Genomic DNA, 17,872 nt, shown 5'->3' with positions numbered 1-17,872 from the left:
AGTTGCAGTGACCAGCATTCTTGCCTGGAGAATCGCGTGGACCGAGGAGCCCAGAGGGCTACAGTCCATAGGGTCACAAAGAGTCGGACACAACTGCAGTGACACAGCACGCTCACACGGGCTTCTCGTTGGGGTGGCTTCTCTTGTTGAAGAGCATGGCTTCTAGGGCTTGGAGTCAGTAGTTGTGGCTCACAGGCTTAGTTGCCCCTTGGCATGTGGAATCTTCCCAGATCAGGGATCGAACCCATGTCCCCGCATTAGGAGGTGGATTCTTAACCACTGGATCACCAGGGAAGTCCTGAATGATGTATGCTTGACTGTAGGTACAGACAGACTTTCAGACACACATATCCCATTGCCCACTCGACTTCTCCACTTAGGGGCCGGCCTCACAGATATCTTACTAGGGCAAAAAGGAACTCTGGAGTTTCCCTCCCAAATCTGTTCCTTCCCTCAGCTCTACTTCACCTCCTGTTTTCATCATCTTAGTAAATGACATCAGTGTCCATTCAACTACTCAAACCAATATACACGAATTACCCTTAATTCTTCCATTACCCTCATCCTCATTGGATCCAGAAGCAAGCCACAAAGATTCTATCTCTAAAGTATATCAGGAATCCATTTTGTCTCCACCCTCATCCAGGCCGCCATGGACTGAATGACTCTAAACCCCCTCCAGACTGTTCCACACTCATCCCTTCAGTCCATGTTTTTATGTAGCAGCAAAAGTGAGATCTTCAAACCGCAAATAATTACTTGCATCTCAGATCCCTTCAATGCTTCCCTGCCGCTGCAGCTGCTAAGTCCCTTCAGTTGTGTCTGACTGTGTGACCCCATAGACGGCAGCCCACCAGGCTCCTCTGTCCACAGGATTCACTAGGGAAGAATACTGGAGTGGGTTGCCATTACCTTCTCCATCAATGCCTCCCAGAGGCTTTCAATCCAAATGCCATTACCACCTTGCTACAGGCTAAACATTTGCATCCCCTCAAAACTCATGTGTAAAACCCTAATGCCCAGTGGAATGGTATTTGGATGTAGGGCCTTTGGAAGCTGATAAGCCGTGAGCATGTGGCCTTCATGAACCGGTCTCTCCTGCTGGCAGCAGATTTGCTGCCAGCAGATTTGCTCTTGGTGGCAGCAAATCTGGCAAGGCCTTTGGGTCTGATGATGCTCAAAGATGTCAAGGCAGCACTTGAACTTTTAGGTCTTACAGCACATGGATGTAACATCTGTTCAAAAGACATGCACATACAGTACCTGTGGGTGGAGTGTTGGCAGGGGGGAGGTGGGGAGGGAGATTGTTTCATTACATGAGTAGGTGAATGAATTATCAATATTATTATGCTGTGATGGTGTAAGTAAGTACTATATGAGCAAAAAGTAAGTGTTAAGGATCATTCAATAAAACTGAATTTCTACTTTGTTCTCATTCTAAATTGGAGTCAGTGAGATTATGTTCGACTTCATAGAACACTCAAATAATACTAACTTAAACAAGATAGGGGTTTATTTTTCTCTCATTATGGGAAGACAAGAGGTTCAAGATCCAGGGCTAGAATGGCAACTCCACATCAAGGACTCAGGCTTCTCTTAGCTTGTCGCATTCCACTAGGGCTGAGCTTTCACCTTCATGTTCACAACATTGTTGCTGTGGCTCCAGCCATCAAACTATACTCCAGGCAGAAAGAAGGAAAGACAAAGAACAAGTGGCATGAGCCACTGGAGTTAATTTCCTTTACTGAGCTTTTCCTGAAGTCCCACGTGTGGGCTACTGCTCAGAATTAAGCTAAAAGAAGTCCAGGGAGGGACTTCCCTGATGGTCCAGTGGCTAAGACTCCATGCTCCCAATGCAGACTTCAATCCCCAGTCGGGGAACTAGATCTCACACACCACAACTAAGACCTGGTACAGCCAAATAAATTTTTTTTTTTTTTAAAAAAGGAAGTCCTGGGAGTGTTCTGTTGTGTTTGTTTTTTTTTAATTCATGTGTGTGTTTTAGTTTTTTGTGATTTTTAAAAGTTGAAGTATAATGGATTTACAGTGTTTCCTGAGTAAACTGATTCAATTATATCTACATGTATATATTCTTTTTCAGATTCTTTTTCATTATAGGTTATTATAAGATATTGAATATAATTCCCTGTGCTATACAGTAGGTCTCATTTTCTTATCTATTTAATATATAGTAGTGTGTATCTGGCTTTAAAAAGCTTAAAAACCTGGCTTAAAACTCAACATTCAAAAAACTAAGATCATGCCATCCAGTCCCATCACTTCATGGCAAATAGAAGGGGAAAAAGTGGAAGCAGTGAAAGGTTTTATTTTCCTGGGCTCCAATATCACTGTGGATGGTGACTGCAGCCGTGAAATTATAAACACTTGCTCCCTGCAAGGTAAGCTGTGGCAAACCTCGACAGTGGTTTGGAAAGCAGAGACATCACTTTGCCAGCAAGGATCCACGCAGCTATGGTTTTTCCAGTAGTCATGTACAGATGTGAGAGTTGGACCGTAAAAAAGACTGAACATTGAAGAATTGATGCTTTTGAATTGTGGTGCTGGGGAAGACTCTTGAGAGTCCCTTGGACTATAAAGAGATCCAAACAGTTAATCTTAAAGGAAATCAACCTTGAATATTCACTGGAAGGACTGATGCTGAAGCTCCAATACTTTGGTCACCTGATGCAAAAGAGCTGATGCTGGAAAAGATTGAAGGCAAAAGGAGAAGGCGGCAGAGGTTGAGATGGTTAAATAGTATCACTGACTCAGTGGACATGAATCTGAGCAAACTCTGGAAGACAGTGAAGGACAGGGAAACCTGGCGTGCTGCAGTCCGTGAGATTGCAAGGAGTTGGACATGACTGAGTGTCTGAACAAGTGTGTATCTGTTAATCCTAAACTCCTAACATATCTTTCCCCTTGGCCCCCTAGTCCTGGGAATGTTTTCTTCTGGGCACATTACTACCTTCATCCCCAAAAGAGGATTCTGTTTACAAGGAAGATAAGAGACTGGATAGTGGATAGGCAACTAACAGCCTGTCCACAGCCACTGGGAGTGAATAGAGCGGCTACAGTTATGGATAGACTGGATACTTTAAATCAAGCGTGGAATCGAAGGTCTTTGGGAAGGCCTAGAAAACAGGAAAGCTCCACAAGACGGCTTTGACTTAATCTCCACAAGATAGATTAAAATCAGAAGACAAAAAACATGGCCATAGGAACAAGAAGATTCGGTAAGCAATGGCCAGGGAAGGGTAATGGGTCCAGCTCTGATCTGAAAGGACTGGACAGGAACGGCAAGTGGTCACAGGGTCATAAATAGGCACAAGCAGGGGGCCTGACCTTGGCAAGTCACTTAGATAAACTCCTTGGCTGTCAACGTCCTGATCTGTAAAATGGGAGGACTGGACTAAATTAGCTCAAAGATCTTTTCCAACTCTAAACTTCTTTTCTAACAGCGGTCTTTTTTCTTTTTCTTTTATTTTTTTTAAGCAGTGAAATCTTTCAAATGAAAGCTGACATAGCAAACTGCTAAGTCGGAGCTGCTCTGAATGACATAGGGATGGAGAACCCTGGAGTTTTCTCTACTTGGCCTCAGTTTTAATCCCCTGGTGGCCCCTGAGCTCCAAAGAGCACGTCTCTACATAGTTCCATGTGTAACTTTCATAATATGATGTGTTTATTGGTATAAATCAGACAGCAGATATAACCGTAGGAAAATTGTTTTCATTTGTTAATAACAATCTTGAACACTTTCTAAAACCCATGAAATTAAATAACCAGAGTTTCAAATTGTGACACTTTATTATGGCTCTCGTTTGAAATCATGGGGAAATAGGCATCAACTCTCACCGAAAATCTGATCGAATTTCTTCCAAAATTTATTCAGCAATGTTGGGGGGCAGGGGGAAGGAGCTTGGAGGGTACAGAAAAGTTTTCAGAGCAACATACTTATTATTTTCTAGGTAGCTATTTTTTTTTTCTAGGTAGCTATTTAGATAAAAATGATTCTCAGAGGAAAAATAACAAACCCTTGCTTTGCAAATACTTGTTTCCTGTGTGCCAGACGTGGCTGCTTCCTGTTTACCACAAGTAATTGCTGGTGACTGGAAGCAAAGACCAGAAAAATGTAGCTCTTGTCAGTCACCTGCTGAACTTCCTTTCCGTTACACTTGTCATACTTTTAACATTCCCAAAGTTTTGTTTTTTTTAAAGAATGTCTTTCCAAAACATTGATGTATTAAAAATAATAATAATAACAAGGCATAGTGAGACCTGAAACCCGTTATCCTCACGTCTCCCTCCATTACGTCTACCCTTTGAGTATCAGATAAAATTTTATGGAAACTCCGATTATTTTTCCTACCCACACCGAATCTTTACTAAAGCGTGTCTTTCTGTCCATCATCGGTCCACAGACCCCAGTTTCGCTCTGTCTTCCGCTCCACGCTGGCGATCACCACCCAGCTTCTGCATTTTTCTCCAGGCCAGTATCCGGCCTCCTTCTTGATCCTGCTTTTTCTCTCATCACTGTAACCTTTTTTTTTTCTTTGCAGACAGGTCTGGCAAACACCATCTGTTCCAATTTTAAGGTCGCGGGGAGGGATCATAAGTCCGGGGACAATAATCTTCCAACTCCAAATCTCAAACACAGTCAGCCAAAGAAATTTTTTTTTCTCATTCTTGAATTTAATTTTCACAAAGTTCCTCCACAGTAAAAATAAAGGAAATCCTATTTAGGTATTCACGAAAAGTCATACAAAACTTAAAAAAAAAAATAGCTTAATAATTCCTTTAAGTTAGAAGCCTGACCACAGCAGCGGTCATATTGTACTGTGTGGTCTTTTCTCTGGCCAGAAGGCGTCCAGCTGTTACAAGGCCAGCCCTGAGTCAGTTAACCCACTAGTCCTCACTGCCACAAACAGACAGAGCCAACTTCCAGCTCGGCGCCCAGAGCATCCGCGCAGCCCGGCCCGGCCCGGTAATGAGCTCTCGGCTACGGAAGGTGGTGCTGTTGGATCTGAGGGGCTAGCGACGCGGGCCGGGGCTCCGGGAGCAGCGCTGGGAAAGGATCCCGGGATGCCCAAAGCGAGCTTCCCTAGTTTGGACACCACATTCGAGGGTGGGACTGCTGGAGGTAAAGGCAGAAGCGCTCCGGGGAGGGCGAAGGCGAGAGGAAACTCAGACCTCGGCTCCGGGCGGGGGCCGGGGGGCACCTTCTGGGGTCGGGGCGCGGGGCGCGGGGTCGGCGGAGAGAAAGGGGGCGATGAAAACCGAGTGCCTTTCATCCCCTGGAGACAAAGAGGTGCCTTCTTTGGACAGCAGCTGCCAGCGCCACACGCACCATACGGCGGGGCCCGGGGGAGGGGCGGGGGGCGCCGGGACCCGGCCGCTCAGACGGCCCACAATGCTGGTTGTCATGGCGACGGGCCATCCGTCTGCGGGGCGGCTGAAAGGACCCATTGTTCCGGAGGCGGGCGGCCCGGGCTGCGCCTGTTTCTGGGAGACACCTTGAAACACCTCCCGGCCTCGGGAGGGTTGGGGACCGCGGCTGCGGCCTCCGCGGGGGTCTCGGACCGCGCAGGGACCCCGCGGCCCCTCGGGCCCGCACCGCAACCGCCCACGAGGGCGTGCGGCTGTCAGCCGGGGACACGTGTGAGTGTGCGCGCGCGCACACATGCACAGACGCAGAGACACACGGTAACAGCCGGCACGCGCGCGCACACACACACGGTAGCAAAGCCGGCACACGCGCACACACACACACACACACACACACACACAGAGTAACACAGCCGGCACACACACACAGAGACACACAGTAACAGCCGGCACACGCGCGCGCCCACACACACACACACGGGCGTGGGCCGGCAGGTGCACGGGAGGCTCGTGGGCAATGCCCAGGAAACCCACCAGTATAAGCTGAAGTCTGGGGCCAGGGTCCTCAGGGAAAGCCCTGCAGAATCACTTCCCAGTCCTGCTGGAAGAGAACGGACAACAAAATCATGGTGCAGAGCAGATGAAAAGTTCCAAGGCAGCCTGGCACGTTCCTTTGAAACAGCAAACAATTGGAGACAACCTAGAAGTCTGTCCCCTGGGGGCTGGTAAGATAATGTGGGCACATGCCTCTGATGAAGTGTTGGCTGGTCGTTTAAAATCACAGGGCGGCCCCATCTGCAGAGATGTGGAAATGTCCCATATGCTCTAAGAAATAGAGCAAGTGCACAGCCACATGAGTGACCTGTGTGCCTGTGTGTGCACATACATCGCTCTGCACATGCGTGTGTTCGCATCTCCCTCAGGAGAGCAACTAGATAGAGCATGTAGTGGGGAGATGATGAAAACTTCCTTTTCACAGGATAGTCTTTGGGGGATCTCCCCTGGGTGGTCTAGCGGTTAAGACTTGGTGCTTCCAGAATCAATATTGTCAAAATGACTATACTACCCAAAGCAACCTATAGATTCAATGCAATCCCTATCAAGCTCCGAATGGTATTCTTCATAGAACTAAAACAAATAATTTCACAATTTGTATGGAAATACAAAAAACCTCGAATAGCCAAAACAATCTTGAGAAAGAAGAATGGAACTGGAGGAATCAACCTGCCCAACTTCAGTCTCTACTACAAAGCCGCAGTCATCAAGACAGTATGGTACTGGCACAAAGACAGAAATATAGATCAATGGAACAAAATAGAAAGCCCAGAGATAAACCCATGTACCTATGGACACCTTATCTTCGACAAAGGAGGCAAGGATATATGATGGAAAAAAGACAATCTCTTTAACAAGTGGTGCTGGGAAAACTGGTCAACCACTTGTAAAAGAATAAAACTAGAACACTTTCTAACACCATACACAAAAATAAACTCAAAATGGATTAAATATCTAAGTGTAACACCAGAAACTATAAAACTCCTAGAGGAGAACATAGGCAAAACACTCTCCTACATAAATCACAGCAAGATCCTCTATGACCCACCTCCCAGAATATTGGAAATAAAAGCAAAAATAAACAAATGGGACCTAATGAAACTTAAAAGCTTTTGCACAACAAAGGAAACTATAAGCAAGGTGAAAAGACAGCCCTCAAAATGGGAGAAAATAATAGCAAATGAAGCAACAGACAAAGGATTAATCTCAAAAATACACAAGCAACTCCTGAAGCTCAATTCCAGAAAAATAAATGACCCAATCAAAAAATGGGCCAAAGAACTAAACAGACATTTCTCCAAAGAAGACATACAGATGGCTAACAAACACATGAAAAGATGCTCAACATCACTCATTATCAGAGAAATGCAAATCAAAACCACAATGAGGTACCATTACACGCCAGTCAGGATGGCTGCTATCCAAAAGTCTACAAGCAATAAATGCTGGAGAGGGTGTGGAGAAAAGTGAACTCTCTTACACTGTTGGTGGGAATGCAAACTAGTACAGCCACTATGGAGAACAGTGTGGAGATTCCTTAAAAAACTGGAAATAGAACTGCCATATGACCCAGCAATCCCACTTCTGGGCATACACACCAAGGAAACCAGATCTGAAAGAGACACGTGCACCCCAGTGTTCATCGCAGCACTGTTTATAATAGCCAGGACATGGAAGCAACCTAGATGCCCATCAGCAGATGAATGGATAAGGAAGCTGTGGTACATATACACCATGGAATATTACTCAGCCATTAAAAAGAATTCATTTGAATCAGTTCTAATGAGATGGATGAAACTGGAGCCCATTATACAGAGTGAAGTAAGCCAGAAAGATAAAGACCAATACAGTATACTAATGCATATATATGGAATTTAGAAAGATGGTAATGATAACCCTATATGCAAAACAGAAAAAGACACACAGATGTACAGAACAGACCTTTGGACTCTGGGAGAAGGCGAGGGTGGGATGTTTTGAGAGAACAGCATGGAAACATGCATATTATCAAGGGTAAAACAGATCACCAGCCCAGGCTGGATGCATGAGACAAGTGCTCAAGGCTGGTGCACTGGGAAGACCCAGAGGGATGGGATGGAGAGGGAGGCGGGAGGGGGGATTGGGATGGGGAACACATGTAAATCCATGGCTGATTCATGTCAATGTATGGCAAAAACCACTACAATATTGTAAAGTAATTAGCCTCCAACTAATAAAAATAAATGAAAAAAAAAGACTTGGTTCATCCAGTGCAGGGACTTGGGTTCCATCCTTGGTCAGGGAACTAACATCCCACATGCTTCCCAGCATGGCCAAAATTTTAAAAAAATTTTTTTTCAAATTAAAAATCTATATCATCTTTTGTACCTTTTGGATTTTGCCCTATGTACCTTGTATTGCCCAAAAAAGAAATAAAGTTAAAAAAATAACATTAAGATTGCATTTGAACACTGTCTAATGAGATCTGGAGCTCTCTGTAAGGTGCCTGAGCTCTTTTTTTAAAAATGTTTTAATAAGTAGTAATTTAAAACACAGTACACATGGACAACAAATACCATTAATTCGCAGGTACGGAAAGGCAGGGTGATAAAACATCGAAACGCACACTTCCAGGAGCCCACGGTATAATCTGTCTGTTATATCAAATTAATCTCAAGGCTTCCCAGTTAAATATCGAATTACATTAGGGTGATTTTTCCTAATTACAGAATGGTGTAAACTCAGTGAAATGAACTATTGAACCCCTAGGACATGGATGCTTTTTCCATATGGATAAAAATAAAAACAATTATTAATGATAATGAGTTAGCATCTATGAGCACTTACTGAACACCATGTTAAGAGTTTGATTTGCATTATTTCTTTCAATCTTCCAAACAAACCATTTGTCTGTTTTACAAGTGAAGAAACATGGAAATGTTCTTTGATTTACCTGATAGTACACAGCTAAGAAAGCTGTGGAGCCTGGATTTCAATTCACATCTGATTGACTCTAAAAGCTATGTCCCTAACCTCTATGCCTCACTTTTTCAATTATGGTGGAAATATAGGCTCAGGGTGACTCTAATCCTGTGGCTTCACAGATTTTTTTAAATTGAAATAGAGTTGATTTACAATGTTGTATTACTTTCAGTTTTATATATATATTCAATTGTAAATATAGGTATATTTCTTTTTTAAGTTCTTTTCCTTTATAGGTTATTACAGAATATTGAGTAGAGTTCCCTGTGCTATATAGTAGGTCTTTGTTGGATAAGACTTCACAAATTGAATAAAAGGTTTCTAGCTATTAAGATGGAGAAGGCAATGGCAACCCACTCCAGTACTCTTGCCTGGAAAACCCCAAGGACGGAGGAGCCTGGTAGGCTGCAGTCCATGGGGTCGCGAAGAGTCGGACATGACTGAGTGACTTTACTTTCACTTTTCACTTTCATGCATTGGAGAAGGACATGGCAACCCACTCCAGTGTTCTTGCCTGGAGAATCCCAGGGACGGCGGAGCCTGGTGGGCTGCCGTCTTTGGGGTCGCACAGAGTTGGACACGACTGAAACGACTTAGCAGCAGTGGCTATTAAGAATTACAGGAATTCCTGTATTTGAGGAAACATAAACTGTAAATGAGCTTCCCAGGTGGCTCAGTGAGTAAAGAACCTGCCTGCAATGCAGGAGATGCTGGAGATGTGGGCTTGATCCCTGGGTCGGGAAGATCCCCTGGAGGAGGGCACAGCAACCCACTCCAGTATTCTTGCCTGGAGAATCGCCATGGACAGAGGAGCCTGGCGGGCTACGGTCCATAGGTCAAAAAGAGTCGGACACGACTGAAACCACTGATCACAGCACAGCCAGTTGCAAGCAGTGTAGTGGGCCTATGACATTTTAACTCACGCTCCGGTGTGGTTGTGCAGAGTAAACATGAGGTCCATGTTGTGTGAATAACTAATGCAGCCTAACCTCATGTGAAGAGTTGACTCATTGGAAAAGACCCTGATGCTGGGACGGATTGGGGACAGGAGGAGAAGGGGACGACAGAGGATGAGATGGTTGGATGGCATCACTGACTCGATGGGCACAGGTTTGAGTAAACTCTGGGAGTTGGTGATGGACAGGGAGGCCTGGCGTGCTGCGATTCATGGGGTCGCAAAGAATCGGACACGACTGAGCGACTGAACTGAACTGAACTGAGTGTAGCCTTTATTTAGGTGTTCATCAATAAAGTCAAATCGGAATGCAATAATGCTCATTCCCCTATGTTTTGTCTGGCTGCTTTTGTACTGCTGTGACAGAGTTGCAAACTTGTAAGATCAACTGTATGGCCCACAAAGACTAAAATATTCGCTGGCTGAGCTAAGACTTGGAAACAACCTAAAATGCCATTGACAGATGAATGGATAAAAAAGATGTGGTACATATATACAATAGAATACGTGGTCCGCTGGAGAAGGGAATGGCAAACCACTTCAGTAGTCTTGCTTTGAGGACCCCATGAACAGTATGAAAAGTTAAAAAGATAGGACACTGAAAGATGAACTCCCCAGGTCAGTAGGTGTCCAATATGCTACTGGAGATCAGTGGAGAAATAACTCCAGAAAGAATGAAGAGACGGAGCCAAAGCAAAAACAACATCCAGTTGTGGATGTGACTGGTGATAGAAGCAAGGTCCGATGCTGTAAAGAGCAACATTGCATAGGAACCTGGAATGTTAGGTCCATGAATCAAAGCAACTTGGAAGTGGTCAAACGAGATGGCAAGAGTGAACATTGACATTTTAGGAATCAGCAAACTAAAATGGACTGCAATGGGTGACTTTACCTCAGATGACCATTATATTTACTACTGTGGGCAAGAATCCCTTAGAAGAAAGGGAGTAGCCATCACAGTCAACAAAAGAGTCTGAAATGGAGTAGATTGGATGCAGTCTCAAAAATGACAGAATGATCTCTGTTCATTTCCAAGGCAAACCATTCAATATCACAGTAATCCAAGTATATGCCCCAACCAATAATGCTGAAGAAGCCGTAGCTGAATGGTTCTATGAAGACCTACAAGACCTTCTAGAACTAACACCTGAAAAGATGTCCTTTTCAATATAGGGGACTGGAATGCAGAAGTAGGAAGTCAAGAAATACCTGGAGTAACGGGCAAATTTGGCCTTGGAGTACAGAATGAAGCAGGGAAAAAGCTAACAGAGTTTTGCCAAGAGAACACCCTCTTCCAACAACACAAACGATGATTCTACACATGGACATCACCAGATGATCAATACTGAAATCAGATTGATTATATTCTCTGCAACCAAAGATAGAGAAGCTCTAAACAGTCAGCAAAAACAAGACCAGTAGCTGACTGTGACTCAGATCATAAACTCCTTATTGCCAAATTCAGACTTAAATTGAAGAAAGTAGGGAAAACCACTAGACCATTCAGGTATGACCTAAATCACATCCCTTATGACTATACAGTGGAAGTGACAAATAGATTCAAGGGATTAGATCTGATAGACAGAGTGCCTGATGAACTATGAATGGAGGTTCGTGACATTGTACATGAGGCAGTGATCAAGACCATCCCCAAGAAAAAGAAATGCAACAAGGTAAAATGGTTGTGTGAGGGGGCCTTACAAACAGTTATGAAAAGATGAGAAGTGAAAAGCAAAAGAGAAAAGGAAAGATATACCCATTTGAATGCAGAGTTCCAAAGAATAGCAAGGAGAGATAAGAAAGCCTTCCTCAGTGATCAATGCAAAGAAATAGAGGAAAATAATAGAATAGGAAAGACTAGAGACCTCTTGAAGAAAATTAGAGATACCAAGGGAACTTTTCATGCAAAGATGGGCACAATTTATGGTATGTGCCTATGGTATGACAGAAATGGTATGGACCTAACAGAGGCAGAAGATATTAAGAAGAGGTGGCAAGAATACACAGAAGGACTGTACAAAAAAGATCTTCACGACCCAGATAATCATGATGGTGTGATCACTCACCTAGAGTCAGATATCCTGGAATGCGAAGTCAAGTGGACCTTAGGAAGCATCACTACGAACAAAGCTAGTGGAGGTGATGGAATTCCAGTTGAGCTATTTCAAATCCTAAAAGATGATGCTGTGAAAGTGCTGCACTCAATATGCCAGAAAATTTGGAAAAGTCAGCAGTGGCCACAGGACAGGAAAAAGTCAGTTTTCATTTCAATCCCAAAGAAAGGCAATGCCAAGTACTACCACACAATTGTACCATCTCACACGCTAGCAAAGTAATGCTCAAAATTCTCCAAGCCAGGCTTCAACAGTAGGGGAAGCATGACCTTCCAGATGTTCAAACTGGATTTAGAAAAGGCAGAGGAACCAGAGATCAAATTGCCAACATCTGTTGGATCATTGAAAAAGCAAGAGAGTTCCAGAAAAATATCTACTTCCATTTTATTGACTACATCAAAGCCTTTGACTATGTGGATCACAAAAAACTGTGGAAAATTCTTCAAGAGATAGGAATACCACACCACCTCACCTGCCTCCTGAGAAATCTGTATGCGGGTCAAGAAGCAACAGTTAGAACTGGACATGGAACAATAGCCTGGTTCCAAATCGGGAAAGGAGTACATCAAAGCTGTATACTGTCACCCTGCTTTTTTTTAACTTATATGCAGAGTACATCATGAGAAATGCTGGGCTGGATGAAGCACAAACTGGAATCAAGATTTCTGGGAGAAGTATCAATAACCTCAGATATGCAGATGACATCACCCTTATGGCAGAAAGCAAAGAAGAATAAAGAGCCTCTTGATGAAAGTGAAAGAGGAGAGTGAAAAAGTTGGCTTAAAGCTCAACATTCAGAAAACAAAGATCATGGCACCCGGTCCCATCACTTCATGGCAAATAAATGGGGAAACAGTGGAAAGAGCAACAGACTATTTTTTGGGCTCCAGAATCACTGTGGATGGTGACTGTAGCCATGAAATTGAAAGACACTTACTCCTTGGAAGAAAATTTATGACCAACCTAGACAGTTTATCAAAGAGGCAGAGACATTACTTTGCCAACAAAGGTCCATCTAGTCAAAGCTATGGTTTTTCCAGTAGTCATGTGTGGATGTGAGAGTTAGACTATAAAGAAAGCTGAGCACAGAAGACTTGATGCTTTTGAACTGTGGTGTTGGGGAAGACTCTTGAGAGTCCCTTGGACTGCAAGGAGATCCAATCAGTCCATCCTAAAGGAAATCAGTCCTGAATATTCATTGGAAGGACTGATGTTGAAGCTGAAACTCCAATACTTTGGCCACCTGATGCGAAGAACTGACTCACTGGAAAAGACCTGATGCTGGGAAAGATTGAAGGCAGGAGGAGAAGGGGACGACAGAGGATGAGATGGTTGGATGGCATCACCGACTCGATGGACATGGGTTTGAGTAAACTCTGGGAGTTGGTTTTGGACAGGGAGGCCTGGCGTGCTGCAGTCCATGAGGTCCCAAAGAGTCGGACATGACTGAGCAACTGAACTGAACTGATACATATACCACTGAAAAGCATGAAATAATACCATCTGCAGTAGCATGGATGGATCTAGAGGTTATCCTACTAAGTGAAGTAAGTCAGAAAGAGAAAGCCAAACATCACATGATTTCACTTATATGTGGAATCTAAAATATGACACAAATGAACGTACTTATGAAACAGAGACAGACTCACAGACATAGAGAGCGGACTTGTGGTTGCCGGCGGGTGGGGGAGATTGGAAGGCAGATGGATTGGGAGTTTGAGATTCGCAGATGCAAACTATTACCTATAGGACAGATAAACAAGGTCCTACAGTAGAGTACAGAGAAGTATTTTCAATATCCTGTTATAAACCATAATGAAAAAATATGAAAAAGAATGTACGTATAACTGAATCACTTCACTGTAGAGTAGAAATTAACACAACATTGTAAATCAGCTATACTTCAATAAGATAAACTTAAAAAAAAATGTTTGTTATTTGGTCCCTACAGAAAATATTTGCAGATCCTTGATTTAGCGTTACAAAAGGCAAAAGAGGGAGGGACTTGCTTCATTTGAAACTTCGAGCCCCACTCTCTTATTTTAATATTCACCCAGGACTTCCACTTCTGTTCAAAGCTGTGAGTTCAGGGCCGTCCCCAAGGGCTTTAGCAATGAGAGCTATACTTCAGTTCTTCCAGGATAAGAATGGCAGCGGTGTTGACACAGGTTTTCCTTAGGCACAGGGCTCTTTGTTTTTCCTGCGAGGAGCAACTCACTGATGAGCACCCATCCTTCCGCTTTGGAGGTTGTTCTTAACTGAAGAACTTCTGGAGGAAGACAGAAGCCAAAGATACACGCTGCTTCTGCGGCTGCTAAGTCGCTTCCGTCGTGTCCGACTCTGTGCGACCCCACAGACGGCAGCCCACCAGGCTCCCCCGTCCCTGGGATTCTCCAGGCAAGAACACTGGAGTGGGTGCATGAGGCTTTGCCAAAATGCAGCAATCGTGATAACTGAAATATATAGCTTGGGATACTGCGCACGGTAGTTGTAACCCGCTCAGAGAGACCATTGGCACTGTTTTCCTTCGATTTCAAACAATTGTGTTCCCGTCTCCCTTTAAAGGCTTTCGTGGCTCCAGAAACCCTGGAGAAGGTTGTGTGAATTTGTGGAAAAGAGCATGTGGGGGAGAGCCCTGTGCCATCTGCAGGGACAGTTGCCTCTAATCTTAGAGTGAAATGTTTAGGAAAATCCATGTTGGGGGACTGTCAGCCTTGTTACCTTTCTCTCTCTGCCTGTCACCTTCTCGTCCAGGGCAGTGGCTCCTTCTGGCTTGTTACCCAACCAGAAGCTCCTCGGTTATGCCCATGGACAACACCTTTTCATAGCAGCCAACATCTGTAGATGTCTTGGGCAGCAAGTCAGATGACTTTTTGAGTCTGAAGTTTTGTTTCCTTAAGCTGGGAAGAACTCTCCAGAAGCTCCTCCACCCAGCTGACAGCTGACCTGTATTGGCTTGTTTAAGGCATTCACGAAATTGGCCGCAGTACAGAGCTCTTATGAGGCACTGGCCTTACCGGTAGGGACAGAAAACTTCCTATGTAATTATGGTAGAGCTGTTGCCCCATGCAACATCACTCAGAGGCTTAGACAAATATGAATTCAAGCCAATAAAAATTACATTCTGATTGTAGAGCCTAGGTTGTGGGAATTAGGGTGTTCATTGTTTAATTCAAAGTTTCTGTATGTTTTGAAACTTTTTCTGATCAGAAGTTGGGGGAAAATTAGATTCTTATCTGGAAGTTCCATTTTCTCTAAGTTTCTGAGGAACAGAATAAGACTGATATTTGAGAAAATATATTTGAACATTTCATTCAAAAACATATCCCCCTCTGTAAAAAACAAAACAAGATCACCTCCATTAAGATCATAAGGATATTATGAATAATAAAAACACAGGTAGGGATTGACAAATGGAAAGATAAAGAAGATGTGGTATATGTATATACAATGGAATACTGCTACTGCTAAGTCACTTCAGTCGTGTCCGACTCTGTGCGACCCCATCCCTGGGACTCTCCAGGCAAGAACACTGGAGTGGGCTGCCATTTCCTTCTCCAATGCATAAAAGTGAAAAGTGAAAGTGAAGTCGCTCAGTCATGTCCGACTCTTCACGATCCCATGGACTGCAGCCTACCAGGCTCCTGCGTCCATGGGATCTTCCAGGCAAGAGTCCTGGAGTGGGGTCTATTGCCTTCTCCGACAATGGAATACTACTCGGCCATAAAAAAGAATGAAATCATGCCATTTGCAGCAACATGGATAGACTTAGAGGTGATTATTTTAAGTGAATAAGTCAGAGAAGGATGAATGCCGTATTTATCACTTATGTGTGGGATCTAAGATATGACAAGTGAACCTGTCTGTGAAACAGAAACAGACTTACAGGCAGAGAGAGGAGACGTGTGGTTACCGAGGAGGAGGGAGGAGTGGGGAGGGATGGGCTGGGAGGCTGGGATTCGCAGATGCAAACTGTTAGAGAGAGAGAATGGATGAACAGGGTCCTACTGTACAGCGCAGGGAACTATAGTCAGTATCCTGTGATAAATTACAATGGAAAAGAACATGAAAAACAGTGTATGTATTACATACACATACATATTACATGTGTATATTACATAATACATTGTATATATGTAAACTGAATCACTTTTCTGTACAGCAGAAATTAACATTGTGCATCAGCTATACTTCAATAAAATAAAAAAAATTTAAAAATCACAGGATAGGGTTCAGAGTCTAAAATAATGTCAGTGGTCTTTTCCTAAGATTCACAACACTTTGGGGAAAATATGTGGACGTTTTCTAATAAAATATTTCCTAGTATTAGCCTCAAATTCTCAGAGCATGGTAGTAACACTGGTTTTGTGTGTGTGATGGAATATTCTTTTTTTCCTCCATATTTAATTTTAAGTTGTCACTCTTTGTTTCTGACTCCCAGATTGCCCTCTTGGTAGGCTTTCATCCATCAGAAGTTCTGAAAGGGCCTCAACCTCATACAGACGTAAGTTCTCCTCTTTCTTCTTCTCTCATCTCCAGAATAAGCATCCATGGCATTTCTTCCCACTGCTGCTGAACTACCCACTAGTTTCTATTCAATCCATCTGTTAGCCCTTTCAGCACAAATGCAATTAAATAAGAAAGAATATGACAGGACTAACGAACATTTGCATTCAGTCAATTAGACAATGAGTTTTCTCAGTTTATTGTCTAATATTTTTTCATGTTACTATAATAATAATAAACACCCTAATTTCAATCACCCACTCTATAAGAAACCTCTTGATTAAGTACATAAGACTTAAGTGTTTATCTTACTAAAAAAAAGCAGAGAAAATATTCTGAAAATTAGTAGACCAGTGTGGGAAGCCTACCATCTCACTAACAGAAATACTGTACAGAAGAGAGAAAAGGGTAAGAAGGAAATTTTTTTTTTTTTTTTTTTTGGAAATTTTTTTTTTAATGTAGTAAATTTCCCAGTACTGAAGGGCTTGAGGATCTAAATGGAAAGAACTCACTGGGGTACCCAGTTCCCAAGAATGGAAACCAAGTCACAGGTAGAAAAGGAAATGCCTAAAATTTACATAGGAAAAAAGAAAAAGAGGAAGAGAAAGAAGGAAAAAGGGAGGAGGGGAAGGAAGGCAGAAAGAGAGAAAGAAAGAGTCAAAAAAGGGAGGGGCAGAGGGAGGAAGGAAGGAAAGAAGAAGGGGGGAGGAAGGAGAGGCATCATGGACGGGAAATAATAAGGAGGCGAGTATAATTCTATCAGAGAGTGAAAGAAAAACGATTTTGGTACATAGGAACCTGAGTAAGCCAACCAAGAAAAATGTAAGTGTTGACCTCAGGAGAAACAAAGTCATTCAAGAAAAAAAGTGTCACATAGTGTATGGCTTAGGTCATCAGTGATGAGTTAATATCTAGAATGTATACAGAACTTCTACAACTCAACAACACCACCAACTAAAAAACAGACAAAAGACCTGAATGGAAAATTTCCCCAAAGATGACATACAAATGGCCAAGAAGCGTATGTATGAAGCTCACTCTCATGAAACATCATGTTAATGCGTATCATAACCACAATGAGTTATCACCTCACACTCAGTAAGACAGTTATATAAATAAAGTAAAATAAAATGTGTTAGGCAGGCTGTGGAGAAATTGAACCTTTTTTTTTTTTTTTTGCACAACTGGTGAGAATATAAAATGGTGTGGCTGCTATGAAAAATAGTATGGTGGTTCCTAAAAAAACTAAATGTAGAAATACCTTATGATCTTCCACTTGTTGGAATATATTTAGAAGAATTGAAATCAAGGACCTGAAGCGATACCTGCACATTCATGCTCATAGCAGCATTTTTCACACCATAGCCGAAAGGTGGAAACAACGCCCATCCACAGA

Source organism: Cervus canadensis, chromosome 31 (assembly GCF_019320065.1).
Source record: "Cervus canadensis isolate Bull #8, Minnesota chromosome 31, ASM1932006v1, whole genome shotgun sequence".
In the NCBI taxonomy this organism is placed as follows: domain Eukaryota; kingdom Metazoa; phylum Chordata; class Mammalia; order Artiodactyla; family Cervidae; genus Cervus; species Cervus canadensis.
The sequence above is the reverse complement of the archived record's forward strand: the minus strand, read 5'-3'. Positions refer to the sequence as shown.